Source organism: Azolla caroliniana, unplaced genomic scaffold (genome assembly GCF_043228905.1).
Source record: "Azolla caroliniana isolate FFs.n. ecotype wild unplaced genomic scaffold, voAzoCaro1.0.p SCAF_3, whole genome shotgun sequence".
In the NCBI taxonomy this organism is placed as follows: Eukaryota; Viridiplantae; Streptophyta; class Polypodiopsida; order Salviniales; family Salviniaceae; genus Azolla; species Azolla caroliniana.
In genome coordinates, this window is record NW_028230438.1 from 13936010 (window position 1) to 13956504 (window position 20495).

Here is a 20495-nt window from a genome sequence, read left to right on the forward strand (position 1 = left end):
TTTGTAAGAAATACGACTCAATGGAGGATTTCCTTGAGTTCCTTCGGCTTGAGCGGATTACATCGAATTGTTATTATGAGCCATTGAATGATAATCTTTGACAAAGAAATACCTTTATGAGTTCTTGGTTATGCCTTTTGTTTAACTAATGCTCCGACCACATTTCAACAAGAAATAAATGACATTTTCTGAGAACAACTTGGAAAATTTGTCATTATTTTCTTGGATGATATTCTAGTTTATACTCGTACATTAGAAGAACATGTTAAACATGTCTGCTTTGTTTTACAAACACTGCGTAACAAACAATCTACGCAAAGATTTCAAACTACGAGTTCTTCAAGAAATCAATTACTTATCTTGGACATCTCATAACTGAATGAGTTGAAATTGATCCTTCTTGCATCGAGAAAATCAAACTTTGGCCCACTCTTCGGAATATTCGAGAAGTTCGATCATTCCTTCATTTTGTTAGAGTTTTGCGAAAATCCCTTTGTAATTACTCCCAATTGACGACGCCGTTTACTGATCTTCTAAAAGGTCAAACGCGTAAATCTACAAAACCTATTGTGTGGAATGCTACACTAGACCTCGCCTTTAAGGAACTGAAGAACTTGGTGTGCAAGACTCCTTTTTACCCGATCCGTCAAAACCTTTTGAGGTTGCAACTGATGCAAGCGATTATACTATAGGTGTTGTCTTATATCAAGATGGTAAACCAATAGTATTCAAGAGTAAGAAACTAGATTCTGCTCAATGTCGGTATACCATTCATGAAAAGGAATTATTTGCAGTTATACATGCGCTCAAAACATGGCACCATTATATTTATGGAAATCGTTTTGTGGTAACTGAGAACCACGAATCCTTGAAATAATTTTGTAACCAACAAGACCTGAAAGTTCGTAAGGCACGATGGCCTGATCTCATCCAGGACTTTGATTTTTCCATACGATATCATAAAGGTTCCATGAACATTGTCGCATCCGTGAAGTTAACACGCTTAGCTTCACTGAAATAACATCATATCTTTATGATCACCTTCGAGGAAAGTATCATGATGACAGTTATTTTGCGAAATACAGGGCAAGAGTTGAGTCTAGAACAAACAACACCACATCCTCGAAGGAATCCTTCCACGTTGCTAGTGGTTTGTTGTATCATAATGGGAAGGTTTGTGTTCCAGATTTTCCTGAGGTCAAAAAGAGAATTCTTTTTTAATGCCATGATACAGCCTCATCAGGGCACCCTGGAATATATCATACGCTCGTTCTCATCTCCACTCAATTCTATTGGCCTAAGATGTGTCCTGATATACATAGCTATGTGACTAAATGTCACCAATGTTAGGTTAACAAAGTCGCGCGGCTTAAAGCCGCAAGACTTTTACATCCCTTGGACATTCCCAATAATAAGTCACAGGACGTTGTCACGAAGATTCGTGCGTGCGTGTGCTACTCGAGCGACCACCGGGGTCTTGGACTGGGGAGGACATTCCCAGAATTATCGAAGAGATGACAATCAATGTAAGATTGGATGAAATTTGTTCAATTGAGAAGAAGAAAGATTGTACACTTGAGAAGTAGAAAAATATGAAGAAGATAAAGAAGAATATAATTATATTGATGATAGTGGTGTTGGTGATATCACATATTGAGCCCCCCTTTACACAAGCTCCACTAGGGTTTTAATAGCTCTCTTCATGCACAAAACCATGGGTTTAGAACCATGGTTTTGGGGACACGGTTTTGCTTATGACATGCACAATCCATGGGTTTAGAACCATGGTTTTGTGCACATGGTTTTCTATGGTTGTTTCGTCTATAATTCGTATATGAAAAGGAAATACATAAAATCTACACTATATGATAGTTGTCCTAGTGGTAAGGCAAACATATTGTATCTTAGAGGTGCAAGGTTCAAACCTTGCTTGCACCCCTCTGTATGAACTGAAGTGTCACTAGACATTAGGCTTATTTGCTATTTGCTAAGTGCATGTGTAATGTTGCACATCCTTGGTTTATTCGTCTCACTCGGTTTCACACTGTAGCCGAAAATCGTCACGACAACGTTGAGCATGAGCTCCACGGATCATCCTCAATCCGAAGGACAGAAAGAACAAGTAAATCAAATTATTTAGGACATGCTTCAAGCATACGTTGGTGCAAAACCAACAAAATCGGGACGTTATCTCCCAAATTTGGAGTTTGCTTATAACAACTCCAAGCATACGTCGACGGGATATAGTCCTTTTACGTTGATGTATGGTTTTCAGCCATGAGCCCCGATTGATGTTAATATACATCATGATGAGTTGCGAAGTACGCAAAACTTTCTTCAGGATATGCAAGATATGTTTCATATTGCACGAGATAATATAAAAACAGCTCAAGACAGAGTGCGTTTTTACGCCATCCGAGAATTTAAAATTAAATGGATGGATAAATCTATCAAAGATGCCACATGGGAATTTAAAATTAAATGGATGGATAAATCTATCAAAGATCCCACATGAGGTTGTCGTCTGCAAGCCTCTTCATCCCCTTCTCGCTCATGTGACACAACCTCTTGTGCCACAGCTCACCGGCAGTGTCGGAAGCCATGTTCACTTCTTCCGGGCATAACCGGGCATTCATCAGGTACAGCGTGTTTACCTTCCGGGCCTGAGCCACAATCAGGCTCCTTTTGCTGAACTTCGTAACACCGTTCCGTATGCTACCCATGTAGCCTTCATCATCTAGCCGACCGACTGATATCAGGTTCAGACGAACCTCCGGAACGTGTCGGACATCCTTCAGCAGCAGCTTGCATCCAGTTGGTGTTGTCAACCACATGTCTCCTATGCCAACAATTCGGCATGTACCTTCATTCCCTATCTGGACACAGCCGTGATCACCAGCTGAGTAGGATGAGAAGCATTTCCGGTCTAGGGTAAGGTGGAACGACGCTCTAGAGTCGACCACCCAGGTCATGTCGTCGCCGGAAAGGTTTAGCTCACTCTCCTCGGTGATGAGCATCAACTCTTCTTCACTTGCCGCGATTGTCGTCGTTCCCTTCCAGTTCGGCCCCGTCCGGTCTTTACCGTTCCGGTCCGGTGTCTGCTTCGAATTGGTACCGTCGGTTTCCTGGTCTTTTCAGAAGTGCCGACAGTTCTTCTGGAAGTGTCCCAGCTTGCCACAATAGAAGCAAGTAGGCCTCCCCCTTGACTTTGACCGTGTCCCCGACTTTTCCCGGTTCTGGGGGCTACGGTTCCTTTGTCTTCCGCATTCCGATTCGGTAAGGAGCGCTTTGGATTCGGAGCTCGTATCCTTATCTTTCCGACGCGCCTCCTCATCTAGCAAGCTCGACTTCACTCTTGCTAGGGATAACCATTTCTCTTCCGGCCCAGCATTGCCCAAAGTGACAACCAACGTCTCCCATCTATCTGGGAGGGAACTGAGCAGGAGTAGCGCTAGTACCTCATCGGCGAGAGGTACTTCCAACGATGTTGCCTGGTGGATCAGCCCCTGGAAGACATTCATGTGCTCCGCCATGTTGGAGCCATCTTGGTACCGGAGTCTTACTAGCTTCCAAAATACCGAAACCTGATTAACAACATTTTTGTTTTGAAACATAATGCCGATCTTCTCCCAGAGCTCATGAGCCTTGCTCTCTTCATTGAAGTTGTTGTATAGACTCATGTCGATGAAGCACCGTATGTAAGCCGTTGTCTTCATGTGCATCACCTCCCATATCGTGGCGTCGATTTTGTCCGGTCTCTTGTCCCCAAACTGAACCGGCAACCAGAGATCTTTAACCACGAGCATGTCCCTCATCTTCGACTTCCACACCGAATAGTTGGGCATGCCTCCCAACAAATCATCCATTTTTCTATGTCGTTTTTGCTCTGATACCACTTTGACAGGAATACACGCTCCCTAAGCACAACGCTCGGCCACAACCGAGTCTAGGATCAAACACAGAAAACGGGTAAGGTACGCACGACACAGTGAAGAGAAGAGTACACAGGATGTTAACGTGGAAAAACCCAAACTAGGGAAAAACCACGGCAGCCCACAGACTGCAAACTATCACTATATCACAATGTACAATAATAAAGCACCGAGGCAACGACCTCGAGCTTGCTATCTTCGCCACAGGCGGCGGTTACAACAGAGGCAACGACCTCTTCCTCTCTCTCTCTCTCTCTCTCTCTCTCTCTCTGTACACGGTTACACACAGAATTATCGCAACCAACTAGAATGACAACGACACAACACTAAGTTTTCCCTAAGTCATATTTATACTTATATACTTTTCGGCTATTTACAAATATAGCCCCGATGGGCTCTCAGAAACATATTTATGAATATGTCCCTTCATCCGGTGAGCACTCCTCATTGGGCATGCATCATCCGGCGCTTGTCGGGCACTCGTCATCCGGTTCTCACCGGGTCTTCCATTGCCGGGTACTCCACATCCGGTTCTCACCGGGTCTTCCGTTGCTGGGTACTCCACATCCGGTTCTCACCGGGTCTTCCGTTGTCGAGTACTCCACATCCAGTTTCAACATTGTTCTTCTCACTTCCCATCCAGAGGGACCTGTTTCCTAATAGTTGCTCTAATGACGCCAATTTCTGCTTGGCGGCTTGCCGTAGCTCGGTGGCCCGTTTGGCTTGTTGCTATGTCATTTTGACACGTCGGACCATGTCCTTGGCTGCCCGAGTTGTGTGGTGCAGATTGCGATATGCCTCGACTAAGGCCGTGTTCAGATCAGGTAACTCCATGAGGAGGGAAGCATTCTGTGCTTGCTTCTTCCGCCCTATCTTCTGTAAGGCACGATCCTCGTGAGGTTCGATTTCTCCCATTAGAGCGCGTTGGATCATCTTTGTTTCCGCGTGCTCCTCGGCCATACGAGCTGCAGCAGCTACTTGGGCACGCGCGAGGAAATCCATTAACTCATATTTTGTGCCTAGTGGAAGTAGTGCACTGAACTCGTATGCCTCCGCAAGAAGATCTTTGTAACCGAGGACTTCCTCCTCTGATATCTGCGTGGTTTGTCCATGCTCGATCCTACCGACTTGGAGCCATGACTCCATTGGTACCATGGTCGTGGAGGTCGGGCTGGCCTCTTTTGATTTCTGATGTTGGGTGCCCTCAGTTTCTGCGGTTGACTCTCGATTGATGCGTCGTCTTGTTTTCGGTTGATCCTGTGAGTCTGAGGCCTGTGGTGTTGGCTCCTCGGCTTGTTTCCTTTTTTGTTGCCATATGCCCGAGGGCTGCTGGTTTGTGGGGCGTGGGTTCGGTTGTGGAGAGGGCATCGATTTCCTTGGTGTCTTCTGTCGTATGGTGACATCCTCAGTGATGGGCTCCTCGGCCTCGTCCCATTCGACACGGGTCGCTGTTAACACCCGTTGCTTTGTGTTTTTGCTGGGGGTGGTGTCGAGGCGGAAGTAGAGTTCCAAATGGCCGAGGGAAGTGGAGAAGGCGCGGGGTCTTCCCATTCTTCTTGGGTTAACGCCAAAATCTTCTCCCGTTGTTTCCGTGGTGGTGGTGGGGAGGTAAGGATGCGGCGAGGGGAAACCGAAGGAGGTGGGTAGAGGACTGTGAGGAAATGATTAATCACAGGCAGTAATCGCTTACCGGTTTGAAAATATTCGAGCATCGCATGGATTCCTTCGCCGGTGATGATTCCCCAATCGATTTTGTCGCCTTTGAATGCCCTGATGATGATGGCAACTTTATTCTGTGGCATACTCGTGGGATTTGTATGCACAAAGGCGTATTGCATCAAAATCCGGGCGATCTCACCAAAAGCCTTGTTTGGCCCTCCGTAAGTGCGGTGAGCTTTACCCGACATTGAATACATCCCAAAATATTCCTTGAGGGTCGAGTGGGGAGGAATTTTGACTTCATGGCCTCTGCCTCGCGCAAGGTCCGGAGCAACGCGAATCATGTTGTTTGTTACTGTGTCAGGGTGGATTCTGCGTGCTATTGTTGGGGCGTCAGGGTGCGTTGGGGTGTTGATGACCCGTAAGTACCCGCCCAGTCCTCGTTGTTGTAGCCAAGAACGGGTTTCCTGCGATGCTGAAAGAGGCATGGTGGACTCGAAGGTTTGTTGATAGGAGGCGTGGGGGGAAGCGATGACACGAGGGCGAGACAGAGAGCTGGAAGAATATGAGTGGAGAAGACATCGGTGGTCAATGCAGGGGCTACGAGGACGAGAGGAAGCCTATTTGTAGGAGCGATTAGAATGAGAGAGAGCTTGGGAGCTTGAAGGCGGTGAAGGCAAGAACGTTGTTGTGTGAGTGAGCGCGTTGTGTGTGGGGTAGTTTCTTTTATGTGACTGCCTAGGGTTTTGTCCAAGGCGAAGATCCTTTAGATTCTTGGTTGTGGCTTCCATAATAAGGTATTATGGCCATGCGTCCCAGGAGTGCTATGTCTGGTGTGCATGCTCCTTAAATATTCTAATTTAAAGTAAAGGTGACTAGTTGGTGCACCTAAGAAAATGTCATGATTTGGGGTGATTAGTTAGGTAGTTTTAGGTAAGGCTAATTTAACTACTAAAAACCATTGCTACTATATACATTTGGTGGGTAGGTCATTATTTTACCGATGGGGACACGTGGCCTCCTTCGTGACATCGTCCGTGCACTAGTCCGTGTCGTGGGGCTCGGCGAAGCGATTATCTAGGGTATTCCCGTGGTAAGGTCGAAGTCGGAATCCATTTACCCAGCTTTTGACGATGTCTCCAGCAAGTGTGCCAAGTTGGAATGTGTCGTTAAACTCGTCAATTATCTAGAAGGAGCCTGTCCACCGGAATCGTAATTTCCCTGGCATAGCACCGAGTCGTGTTTGGAAGACCAGTACCGGTTTGCCGATGGTCAGTGTTTTCTCCATACCTTTCCGGTGACGATTGACAAAGGCTTTGCGTTGTCGTTGGCATTGCTCCAATTGAGCCATGCTGGTCACTCGATGTTCGCTGAGTTCGAGGAGTTGCTCGAGCCAATATTGCTCTGATTGGGCCTCGGGTAGCCTTTCCTTAACCTGAACTCGGAGACTCGAAACTTGGAACTCGATCGGCATGACTGCTTCCAAACCAAAGGCCATCCGAAAGGGTGTAGATTGAATGCTAGTTTTAAATGTGGTGCGATACTCCAATAATGCACTCTGGAGCTTGTCATCCAAATTGGTGTGGTTCTCATTGACTATCTTTTTCAGGATTGTTTGCAAAATTTTATTAGTAGACTCCGCCAATCCATTTGCCTGAGGATAGTACGGTGTACTTTTCTTATGTACGACCGTGTAGTGTGTAGTGAGTTCACGAATTATGTGGTTTATAAAATGCCGGCCTTGGTCACTAATGAGCTCGATTGGGCATCCATATCAGCACCATAGATGTTCGTATACGAATTTTTCTGTGGATGCAATTGTGTTGTCCCGCAGTGCCTTAGCCTCGACCCATTTTGTGCAATACTCCGTGGCCACTATTATGTATTTGTTACCGGTGCGGGCCGCGGCTGGTTTGAAAGGTCCCACAAAATCTAACCCCCACTTTTGAAATGGCACTAACGGAAGAATGGGTTGGTGCGGCATCCGGGCTTGCTCGGTTGATTGTCCCATGCGTTGACACAGATCGCACTGTCGACAGAATTCATGAGCATCTTTTTCTTTCTGGGCCACCATAAGCCACTCTGCCATATTTTCTTGTTGTGGCCTCTCCAACGTAATGTCCCCCCGAGATTCCGTGATGTGCCTCCTGGAGGATTGCGTGTTTCTCGAATTGATGGATTGCACGGTGCCATATGTCGTCCGAGCCTTTGTGGTAGAGGGTGTCAGAGACCAAACAAAAGTTTCGGCTCCTAACCGCTAGTCCTTTCCGAGAGTCGAGGATCAAGTGGTCGGGAGGAAGGCCGGTGCTAAGAAAATAGGTCATCTCCGTGATCCATTCATCTTCATGTTCATCTGGCACCGTTGCGAGACTAAAAAGGGCGGCGTCGGGTAGATCATCGTACGTGGACTCGGCTGGTTCTCCTGACTCGAGACGGCTCAGGTAGTCAGCTTCAGCGTGTTGGACTCCGGGCCGGTGCTGGATCTGAAAATCAAACTCTTGTAGCAAGAGCATCCATCGGGCCAGGCGACCTGTGAGAGCCTGCTTATCAACCAAGTAGAGGTAATGTCGGAGAGGTAATGCCGGAACTTGTTGATATTGTAGACCATACTAAGGGCCTCGCGTTCTGTTGTTGAGTAGTTTTTCTCCGCGGCCGAGAGTCGTCGGCTAGCATAATACACTGGCCGGTACCAATTTGGTGGTGTGCGCTGCATGAGCGGCTACCTATGGCTATATCTGATGCGTCTACGAAGACGTGAAAAGGTTCCGGCCAAACTGGTGGTTGTACAACAGGGGCGTGGGAGAGCATTAATTTCAAGGCTTGGTAAGCCTCGTCTTCTATTGAAGACAACTGAAATGGAAGTCCGTGCACAACCGCATGTAATGGAGTCGCGAAATCGGCCAGGTGTCGTAACATCCGGTTATGCCATCTGATCTGGCCCAGGAATCGGCTGAGAGCTTTCGCAGTAGAGGGCGCGGGAGCATTCAGAATGGCATGCACTTTATCCGGGTCCATGGCGATACCTTCCTAGTTGACTATGTGCCCGAGTAGGTTGCCGCTTGTCACCAAGAATGCGCATTTTGCCGGATTTAATCTCAATTGAGCTTGTCGACATCGCTCGAGACAGAGGCGTAGCTGGGTCATATGCTCCAGCCGTTGGCCATACATGGCAAAGTCGTAGAGGAACACTTGCATGAACGTTGGGATATACTCGTTGAAAATCTCTGTGATGATGCGTTGGAATGTGGTCGGTGTCATTTTTAATCCGAACATCATTACCTCGTCCACGAAGACACCCCATTTCGTGACAAACGTCGTTTTCTCCTAATTGTCTGGGTGCATTCTGATTTGATTATAGCCACTGAACCCATTGAGGAAACTGTAGCATTCATGACCAGCCACCGTGTTGAGGACACTATCCGTGAACGGGAGAGGAAACCCATCCGTGACTGTCGCGGCATTGACTTTGCGGTAATCAACGCAAACGCGGATTTTCCCGTTTTTCTTGGGGAAGACTACAATTGGGCTAACCATGTGGCTCTTTTTACTAGGCGTGTAAAACCTACTTGAAGGAGTTTGTCGATTTCCTCTTTGACCTTAGCCGCGTAGTTGGGGTTCATACGGTACCGTCGTTGTTGGACCAGCCGAGTGTCAGGCAGGAGGTGTACTTGGTGTTGGTAATATTGGGGATCCAATCCCTTCATATCAGTGTAAGACCATGCAAATACATCCTGATACTCTGTGAGCAGGCGTATCAGGGTTTAGCGTTCGTTGGCTGGTAAGTTGTTAGCGATTTGTAGAGTACGTGGGTTCTCGTCGGAGCCGAGGTTCAGTGATTCAAGCGTTGATGCTTTGACTCGCTGGGAGATGGCGAGTTCTCGTTCAAATCCGTCCCAAGCTTGTCGTAATTCTGCAATAGTTGTGGAATCAGCCTCGTCCTGGGAAAGTGAATCTGTCGTGACATCCTCGTCCGGTGGTGTGCTGAAACCCGAAATGGCGTTTATTTCGAAGAGGGGTATGATAGTGGGATGATCTTCCAGGAATTCATCCACCTCTTCGTCGGCTAGGCCGTTGAGCATGTGTACCCCTTCCGCATATAAGGGTGTGGTGTTGTGGGGTGTAGTTAGGCGTTCTTCTGTTATTACCCATACCTTGGTCTTTCCCCGACGGAAAGAGATCATATTCTGTTGCCAATTTTGTTGAATATTTGCTATGCGAAGCTAGGGTCGGCCAACCAGCATTGGGTAAGAGCCAGGAGCTTCGAGGCATAACACGATTGCCGAGATAGTGAACATGTGGGCGCCTAACGTGAAATCAAGGTAGCGGATTAACCCGATGGGGTGAACCGATCGCGTATCGACCATCCGAAGCCAAAATTGGCAAGGTTCCCATTGGTTCAAGCCGAGTGTGTGACATGTTGCCTCGCTGATGACATTCACGCCGGAGCCACCGTTGATTATGGATCCATGAAGGTCGCGTCCTTTAATCATGATTTTCACGGCTGGATTCTGGGAATCCATGATGGGTGGGCTCGTCCCTGGCTCTGGCAGGTTCATAGGGGTGGCGACCAATTTGTCGTTAGTCGTGAGTGTAGCCAAGGTATCCTGAAAGCGCGGCATGAGCGGTAAAAGCTTATGCAATGGCAGCGAGATCCTAGAACTGGTAAGGGCTTCCCATAGATGGTCATCTTCTTCCGCAGTGGATGGTCCTGCGAGCGGTGGGGTGTCGATGGTCACGTCATGCATCTCTGTGTGCATCCGTTCCACGTTGCTTTTATTGGTGGTCTCAATCCATTCCTTAGTTGCTTGTCGGACGTCATCTTGTTCTTGCCATTGGCTGGCTTGCTACGTGTAGTGACGTGTTGAACGTCGGCCATAATATGTATTCACGGCCGGGGCCTTGCCACGGTCCGTGGTTGGGCATTGGGTAGCGTAGTGGCCGGGTTGGTTACACTTAAAGAAGGTAACGGATGCCGAGTTGCTGGTGTCATTGTGCTTAGTGTGTGGGAAAGGTTGTGAGTGGTTCTCGGCCGCTTGTGTAGGCGTGTTGGCCCGTGCCGCGTTGTGCAGGACGTTTGGAGGAGGCTCCCGACGACGATTGTCGTTCTGCCATCGATTGTTCCGCGAACCTCTGTAAGAGTTTCTTCTATCGTTTCGTGAATACCGCTGATCGTACCGGTCATCCCAGTCATCATCGTACCGGTCATACTCATCGTTTGCTCTATGTTGGTCATTGCGGTCTTGGTCACGGCGGTTGTCCGATCTCTTGCGATTGTCGTGGCAGTAGCAGTCGTCGTCGCGGCGGTATGACTGACGTTCGTCCTGCTGTGAGTAAGTATTTCGAGGCTCGATCTGGCAAACCGGAGTCGTCGTTCTGCGGTTGAGCATGTTGTATTCGCATTGTTCGACCGTGTGGGATCGGGACTGACAGATTGGACAATGTGGCCGGTGAGGGCACTCAAGAGCCAGATGGCTTGGGCCCGAACAAGCTGTGCGTTGGAGGGCTTGTTGGAACCAGTTGTCCTCCTGAGGAAGAGTTCTTTGCAAAGAGCCCATGGAGAAAGTCGTGGTATGTTGTGTCTGATCGATGGCAAGGACGTATGCGATGACTTGCTCGATTGTCTGGTTCGAGAAATTGGTAAGTGCGAGAGTCGTCCGTAGAGGCTCCCATAGGCTGGAAAGGAAGGTATCCGGAATGTGATGAGCGGAGACATCATCGGCCAGTTGTCGGTAGAGATCCTAAAACTGGATCGTGAATTGGGCAACCGTCTCGTGAGGTTCTTGGCTCGTGGAAAACAACTGCCAGAGCAGTTCGCGCTTCGGAACTTCACGGTGAAATAATTCTAGAAACTTTGTTTGGACGTCCTGGAACGTTGTGACCTCCCCCACGTCGAAGCGGGAATACCATCGAACAGCTGGTCCATCGAGGGATAGAGAAAATTCTGCGATTTTGGAGGACTCGATTTCGGCAGCTGATACCCGCTGTGTCGAGTGGTTGGCCTGCCATCTGGAAACGAAAGCACGGGTGTGTGATGTCGAGGCCGTCTGTATATCGTGGGTAAGGGTAAGGCATGGTATCAAGATCCGGGTCTTCAGGTAAAGCTAGAAAAGGGTTAGGGTCAGGTTGGGTGACCTCTGGAGGGCTTGGCAGGGAGGTCGGTGCGGAATCAACTCGCGACTGGGTATCGGGTGGCGAGGATTGCAACCGGTGAGCTTCTGATAGTTCCTAGAAAGATTGGTCAGTGACCGCCGAGTCGGAAGTTCCTTCGACTAGTTCAGGGCATCGGGCAGGTGGCCGAGACCGCGTCATGCGATTAGGCGCCGTAATGGCGACTGGGGTTTGCCTCCTACGTAGTTCGTCGTGACCTTACAACTGTAACCGGGCGTGCCAAATTGTGTTAACCGTTTCTAGGGAAATACCTTCGATGAGCCCACAGGCTATCAGTATCAAGGGGTCATGTTACGTCGAAGCCTCTTCTACACTGAGAAGATGATATGAGAACGAGGAGTGTACACGGGCTACAACTCGTTAGGCATAGACGTAGCTCGATTGCGAGTACCGGGGAGAATACGCAGATGAAGGAACAGTAAGAGCGAGATGTATATTAAATGAAAAGCTCCCAGCGATTATAGTACACAGCTCTCGACCAGAAACAGGTTGTGCAAAGCTCAATGCTACGATAGTAATCTTACTAAATAATCTAGGTGCTCTCCCTTGAAGTATGCAGATCTCAATTTATATAGTTTCCCTCTTTAGACAGAGCCGAGCCATCGGCTCATTGTGAGGGCTACAAACTCAACTATTTCTAGTTCTACCTATTTCCTCACCTACTATTCTACCTACCGGCGAGTTTACATAATGTATTTATATTTCTGGCCTCTGGACAACACTCTCCCTCACACGTAATTCCCATTTGAAGGGGGATGAAACCATTCTAGGCTTCACCCCTCACCATTAATAGGTTGTCTTGTAAGTATTCCTCTTCCTCCTCCTCATCCAATCCCTCCAACATGTGCACTACCTCCACATGGATTGGTAAACATTGACGAGGCATGTTAACTTTTTCTTGTGTCGACACCCAAAATTTGTTCTTGCCTTTCCGGAATGTCAGAGTGTTCTTATGCCAATTTTGTTTAACCTTGGCCGTTTTCAGCCAAGGTCGGCCCAATAATAAGGGATATGGACTGGTTGCATCTAGGTGAAGAACTACTGCTGAGATCTAGAATGTGTGGCCACCTATAACAATATCCAATTCACGAATTAGACCAAGTGGTCAAACCATGCTTGTTTCAACTATTCGTAACCAGAACAGGCATGCATCCCATTTGGTAATACTGAGCCAGTCACACGTAAGTTTATTAATTACATTGACCCTCGAACCACCGTCAACAATGCTTCCTGTAACATCTTGGCCCCGTATTGTCACCTTAATTAATGAACTGTACTCGTCCATCAGAATCACACCATTCACCGTATTACTCTAATTTACCGACATCTTTTTTAATGAAGATTCAACTTGGTATTAATGGAAAGATGCCAAACGGCTATAATGAATTCATACAATATATTACAACCCTCATATCCACATCAACCAACATATCAAGTATCAAAAGCCCTCATGTAGAGTTGTTCCAAGATGGGGGATGGAAAAAGCCATCTTGGTAGAGCATATCTCTAGTTTATTCTCTCTCTAAAAGAGGTGAAGACCTCTGATTTTCTCCAAATTTCTCAAAACTGCTATTGTTTATGTATCACAACCTCAGGCTCACCAGTTATTGCTTCATATTGACCTCTTAAAGTATGTAAGAGCATTAACCACATCTCTTTGACTAACTCAACCGCATTCTATTTAACTTTCTGAAATTACTTACACTTTTTCTACCCCATTGTTCGCAATAATTACGGCGACCTTCTTATTGAAGCGAGGCACTAATTTTAATAATCCTATCAAAGTTAATAATACTTGACAATATGCCAAGACCTTCCATGTGTTCATGTCTGCAAGTATTAGAGTCAGCTCTGACTATTCGAAGAGTCAACTGTTCTCCTTGTCAGTTGATATAGCATTTTCATGCAGCATTCGGACCACATTGCTATTGTTAGCCTCCTCCACCCATTGTTTAGCCGCTTTCCTTACAGCCTCCTGAACTTACCACTCTGATTAATTCCCCTTAGAGCGAATGGTTACCTATTGTACTTCCGGCACGACCATATTTAGCGCTAGTGCATTGCCTTTATGTTTTGTTGGGCACTGATTAGCATAGTGGCCATATTTCCTGCAAATATAACAAGTCGGCACTGAGGAACCACTCGATTCTTCGTTTTCATATTGAGTTTGACGCTCATCTTGAGATTCAAAGTTATCTCTATCTTTAGAATCATGATGCAACTCTCAAGATCCTTTCGACTTCCTCTTATCATTGAATTGACGATTTCATTGTCGATTGACATCATTCTTCCTGTGATTATTGGACCTTCTATCGTCTTGATATCTACCACCCCTATAAGGTTGGTTATTATTGTTATCCCATCGGAGTGAGTAATCCCGATCATAATTGTTCCGACTATCATGGCAGTCATCTTCCCGATGACACTCATCATATCAGTCATTACGCTGATAGTCGTCGCGTCGAGAATCATCCCTCTGATTATCATCCCCGCAGCCCTCATCTCTGCGGCGATCATCGTGCAGAGTATCATTACCCTGGTCTTATCTATACCGATCATCATAACTTGGTCGATCTTCTTCTTGCGACCAATATGCTGACTAATTCCGATCCTCATGAAAATTCGTCTCAAGATGAATCCGTCAAACTAGTGCGGTTGTTTTGTTGAGCAAATTATACTCACATTGCTCGACCGAATAAGCCTTGGAATGGTAGATCGTACAATGAGTGTGTAAACTGCATTTCATCGTCGAATGCTCTATGTTGAGACAAGTGGTACATTTCACCGCTTGTTGGAACCTCAACTCCTCTAATGTAGGTAAATTTTTGTGCAATACTGACATGTTCATACTATTATTATTGTGAGTACGATCCATTGCCAAAGCTTTGTCCATCACTTGCTCCAGTGATTAATTTCGTAAATCGCGTAACACGAGAGTTGTTTGGAAAGGCTCACATATTGCTTCCAAGAAGATATCCTTCAGTTCTCCTTCTGGAATTGGGCATGAAATTTGGAGTCGCAAATTTTTAAACCTAATCACAAATTGCGACATCGTTTCATGAGGCTCCTTATATGCCACATAAAATTGGCTAATGAGATCCTTCTATGGGATTTACCGATGAAATAATTGTGTAAACTTTGTAGATAATTGTTCAAATGTGCCGAACGCCTTTGGCCTGTTCTGGGCATACCAATTCACCGACGGTCCGTCGAGCGATAATACGAACTCATCGATTTTAGATTTTTCTTCAGAAGTAGCCGACAGCCGTTGTGCCACATGGTTCACTTCCCATGTCGTCAGAAAATCACGCACATGTGCTTTCGCATCGGCTCCCTCCCGATACTTTGAATAATGGTATGGCATTGTCACCTCCTCCCAAATCTCAAAAGAATATGGTTGATCGGACTGCTCCTCGTCCGAGTGACTATCTTTTAGATCGGGAATTTCACTTCTCTCCATTTTAACTTCTTGTTGGATTTAGTTAAGAACTTCCGAACCCTCCGCAATCCCACCTTCTACACTTCGTGTTTCTGATCTCGTGTGTGGTCTTTTGCGGCTTACAGGTGTCTCCGGACTAGATGACATCCATTCCCCTGGATTGTTACCTATAGCAGATGTAACCGGGCGTGCCAAAATATTGTGTCGATCTGCCGACAACTGACTACTGTAACCGACTAGCACAATATGTCCAACGTTCTTTCTCGAACGTTCTATCAAGATAATTGTGGTAGAAAATTGGATGGCTAGTAATAGTCTATACCCATACTTGACCTATAGAGACGCTGCTCTGTTTACATTGTACCTGTGATCGTCTATTTATCTTAATATAATTAATTAGCAAACATCATACTCAAAGTTTGACACAGATAGGAATACAAAATAGTAATAGTAAAATCGACACAGTGATATACCCTAACCACTAACTTATATTAATTCAAAATAGAACAATAGGATTACAATGCTCTCGGTCACTTTTTATAGATGATCCAAGTGTCTGTATTCAAGATTTACACTTGCCATGTTCTGCAAGAACTACGACAAAACTGTCGAACCTAAATAACTCTACTATTTTTTCCTACTTGGCAAAATTATATTTCATTTCTGATTCCTCGATCCGACTCCGACACTTCCACACTTTGTTCGACTCGGAACCTTGCTGACTCCAACTTCCTTTCACATCTATCTGACTCCGACCCTGGTAGTCAACCGGCTAACAATCGACCCCATGTTCTTGCTTGAATCCTTTCGCGACTAGCCGAGCTTTGTATTTGGGCTTCTTTGAGTGACATACATATTTGTATCTGAAGACCCATTTGCAAGGCAGCGGCTTTCTTGCAGCTAGTAATTCAACCATCTTCCATGTTTGATTCTGATGAATCGAATCCATCTCAGATTTCATGGCTTGTAGCCATGTGTCGGCATCCAGCGCGGTTATGGTTTCCTTGTAGGAGCTCGGTTTACGTACATCTGCGTAGTTGACAAAGTCGAGGCCCGGTGTCATGAAGATCTGTCACTAGGTGAAGATCGTGAGGTGGAATCGTCGGGGTTCTAGACCGGAAGGATTCGAAGTTTATGTTAGTTTTAGCAAGAAAGTATTTAAGATAGATTGAGAGAGATTGATATGGCAAGAGAGAGAGATACTGAAATAAAGATTTAACTCTTGATTTTAGATTTGAGAGAGAAGATACATCAACAATAGGGTTACAAGTCTCTTATTTGATCATCCAAAAATTTTACATTAGTCCTTTCATCTTTTTCCTCCCCTCTTTTATAGATGCCCTCATGCATTTGAGGGTACAAGACATGCATAAAATGCATGTTTGCCATTTCGCGCTCATGTATTACATGTGGTGCATGATAACCATGTCACTCATTTTAGCTCTCATGTATAAGAAGTTACATGTAAAGTTACAATGATAAAAATATAATTCCAAGAAAATGTGTTGGCTTAGTTAGTGGTAAGCCTATTGACTCTCAATTTGGAGGTGCAAGGTTCAAATCCTTACTTTCCCTCCTTGTGTATATGTATAAATATTTATTTATTTATCCTAGCCGTCGGTTGCCGATTGCCAGATGTCGATTACCGTTGGGTTTCCGATTGCCGCCGGCTCACCGGCTCCGTCGTCGGTCCGGTTTTGGTTGGCCAAAACCGTTGCAAGTAGCCAAGCCACACCCATTCATCCACTAGCTTAGTTCAAATCACCTTGACCTCTCTATGCTCCACACATAGACACAAGGATAATAGCTTTTGCCCTACCTTATATATGGTGAGATCCTTATTTATCCTGTCCATGTGGGATATCTCACAATTTTTTTTTTCTCTTTGTCTTTGCAAACTTCCTACCCACATAAGTTGACACTTAGATGTTTGTTTCTTATGTAGTAAAGTGCATCCGAAAGCTCTTCAAGACCTCCATCTTTTTGTACTAAGATATTAAACTTACTTAAAATTAGTATCTTCACTATTATTGTTTTATATGAATCGCACTCGATTTCGTACGTTTTATGTGATTTTCACACCATTCCCGAAAATCTTCACGACATCCACCCCCACCAAACCGCACGTCCTCTAGTACGTGCCAAGTACAGAGAGTGTGAGATTTCAGCTATGGTGATCATTAAGATTCCTCCACTTCCTCATTCACATCCATCGTAGTATCTTTATCTTCGAGGTGATCGAGGTCAGGATCCTCGTCTTGTCTTTTCTTGAAAACCTTTACTCTTTTTCCCGCGATGGGTATGGCCAACCTTGATCCAACTAGCTCCGCAAGGTGGTATGTGGCATTGTCGTTGGCACTTATCACCACATACGGTCTGAAACAACTTCTTGCGAACTTTCTTGTTGTACTGTGTTGATTGTCAAGGCTGCTATCGTAGACCAATACCCAATCGCCTTCTTCGATCTTCTTGGGACGCGCAGTCGATGTGTCTTGTTGAACCGAATTTTGTTCTTCACTCAGGCTGCCTCCATCATTTGTCGCGCATGTTCTAGATCTACAGGTCTCCTTTCAAGTTGCCTTATCCGTGCTGCTAATAATTCTTCTCGGCTCATCTCGTTCTCCCATGGTATCGCTACCCATGAGGCGATCGTGTTAGGAAACAGGTCCCTCCAGATGGGAAGTGAGAAGAACAGTGTTGATGAGCAACTCGTTCGAGGCCGAATCCGGATGTGGAGTACCCGGCAACGGAAGACCCGGTGAGAACCGGATGTTGCAGGCCCGGTGAGAACCTCTCATCGGATGGAAGGGACATACATGTTAATATGTTCCAGAGAGCCCACTAGGGCTATATTTGTGAATAGCCCGAAATTCATATTAGTATGAATATGACCTAGGGCAAACTTAATAGCATTGATGTAGAGCTGGTTGTATTATTATCGTTGTTGCAATAATTCAGAGTGTCACTGCGTAAAGAGAAGAGAGAGAGAGAGAGAGAGGAAGAGGTCGTTGCCTCTGTTGTAACCGCCTGGTGGCGAAGTGAGGGAGCAAGAGGTCGTTGCCTCTGTGCCGCATTGTTGTAATCTTGATATAGGGATATTTTGCAGTCTAAGGGTTGCCGTGGTTTTTCCCAGATTTGAGTTTTCCACGTTAACATCCACTGCACTCTCTTCCTTACTGTTTCGTGTGTAGATACATCTCACCACATCCCTGTTTTTCTGTGCTTGATCCGACGTCTCGGTTGTGGCCGAGCATAGCTAAGGAAACCATATTCCTTTCAACAGATCGTCCTTTCGATGGGCATCACCGGCTTTTGTCCATACATAAGCTTCGTTGGCATATACCCTATCATCGAGTTGTGTGTCGTTCTGTCGGCCCACAAGGCATAGGGCAATAGTCGTGGCCAATTCCCGACTCGACCATTGCATGCTCGTACGATGGCTTTGACGATGGGTCCATGCCCTCGCTCGATCTTCCCATTCGCTTCTGGATTGTAGGCAGTCTTGAGGGAGAGCTTCATGCCTAGTTGTTCGAAAAGCTCCATTGCTTCGTGTGCGTCCAACTCCCCTCGGTCGACGACTATCTTCCCCACACATCCGTATCGGCAAACAACCTGTTCAAGTAGAAATTTGCAAACAGTTGACGTCGTCTTATTTGTCAAGGCCCGCTGCCCTTCCACTTGATTTGTCAAGTCTTCTCTTGCCAGCACTAAGTACTTCATTTGTCCCACCCCCATTGGCATTGAGACCAGATCAACCATCCATTTGAAGTGTATGGTGAGCGGGTATGTCGATCATAGCTCATCACGATGACGTATGTTGGAATGTACTTGGCAAGTTTCGCATGTGGACACGAAATGGAGTACATCTTTGTACATGCTTGGCCACCAGTACTTTTCCTTCAACTTTTCAAACGTCGCCCATGTTCCTCTATGATCTGCCCAAGCACTCTCGTGGAATTCGGTCATCAACATCACTTGCTCTTCTTTCTTCACCACCACTCGGCGTGGTATTCCCGTCCTTCTTTTTGGGTGTCGCCAAAGGAAGCCTCCCTTCAGGAAGTATCGATAAGCTTTCTTCCAGATTTGTAGAGCCTCCTCCTTTGTCAACGAAGCATCCATCATCATTGTTCTTCAGAATCTACCGATCAGTAACCACGCTCCTTCATACTCGTCCTCGTTGAAGGCGTGGAGGGTTAGCGTGTCCTTGTCTTCCACCGATAATCGAGCCATCTTGAAGAAGTCGAGGGTAACGTCTTCATCTTCCAAAACCATGTCACTTTCACTTTCAAATCTTGCCCTTGACAGCATATCAGCCATGACGTTCTTCTTGCCTACAACGTGGCGGATCTCTGGGCATAAAGACTTGATATAGGCGATCCACCTTAGCATAGCTAAATCTGGGGTCGCACATCCCAATATCATTCCAAGGATTGGGAGAAAATCTATCTCTATTATCACTTCCGACCCGATCAGGTAATCTTTGTCCGTCTTCATTGCCGACACAATACCCCAAAGTTCCTGCTTGACTTGGGCGTATATTTGTTGCCGTTTGCTAAGAAATTTTTCTCTGAACCGGATGGCATACCGCGCATTATCTTCTCCTTCTTGGTTGATGACCCACCCGATTCCGGTTGGGCTCGTATCTATAGTCACATAAATCGGCTTTCCTTCGGTATAGTCGGCCTTTCTTAGTGTTGGAGCTTCAAGAAGTGGTTTCTTTAATCTTCGCATCGCGTTCGTGTGCTCGTCTCGCCATTCGAACTTCATTCTTTTCTTTAGCAATCCATATAAAGGCTCGGCGACATGGGCGTAGTGTGGAATCCAAATATGGTAAAATGCGCATGCTCCAAGGAACCTTCGAACCTCCGTTTGGTTTACGCAATCTTCTTTCATGTCCTGGATCGCATTCACCTTTGATGGCGAAGGCTTCCGGCCGTATGCTCCACATAAGTGACCTACCACCAAGATCTTTGGTTGCCTGAATGCGGATTTTCTCTCCCGAAAATGTCAAATTCGTGTCTTCGAGCCTTTGGAGCACCTTCTCGCAATCGCGACGAACTTTCTACACCCTTCCTTATCTTTTGATTCATTCTTCTCTTCATCCGAACATCCTTTCATTTGAATATCACCCAAGAATGGCATCGTGATGTCCGGGATGCAATCCTTTAAGACCTTGTTCATGGCATTCACCATATGAGCCACCGAGTTCGTTGCACCTTGAGGTAAGGTACACATCCACACGAGCCCGATCGGAGTCCTCATGGTTGTAATGTCACGACTGTCAATCGCCAATAGGA